We start from the raw sequence: 411 nt of genomic DNA, 5'->3' as shown, positions 1-411 counted from the left end.
TGTGTGTGTGTGTGTGTGTGTGTGTGTGTGTGTGTGTGTGTGTGTGGTGGGGGGCGGGTGCGGGGAGGGGGAGGGTGTGTGTGGAAACGGACGAGCCAGAGGAAAAGGCGTGGGCTCCTTTTTCCTCTGTGGGTTGTATTATTGGCAATTTCGTCCTTATTTTGTGGAGTTCCCCCCCCCCCCCCCCCCTTTCTCTTCTCTTCTTAATTCCCCGTGCTTGAATGGTGGAACAGAAGAATTTCCCAAATGATGCCACTTACTACACAATTTGCAATCATTCTCGTATTATACTGTAACAACATTCGAACCCCTTATTTAATTGATGGGGAAAAAAAGTTTATTTAAATGTATTTAATACCCACAACATGTTCAAGTTAAGTCAACATTATCTTAAATACAGCTATTGGGTGT

Source organism: Leptonotus elevatus, chromosome 14 (assembly GCF_054856555.1).
Source record: "Leptonotus elevatus isolate MCC_2025b chromosome 14, RoL_Lele_1.0, whole genome shotgun sequence".
Taxonomy (NCBI): Eukaryota; Metazoa; Chordata; class Actinopteri; order Syngnathiformes; family Syngnathidae; genus Leptonotus; species Leptonotus elevatus.
The sequence above is the reverse complement of the archived record's forward strand: the minus strand, read 5'-3'. Positions refer to the sequence as shown.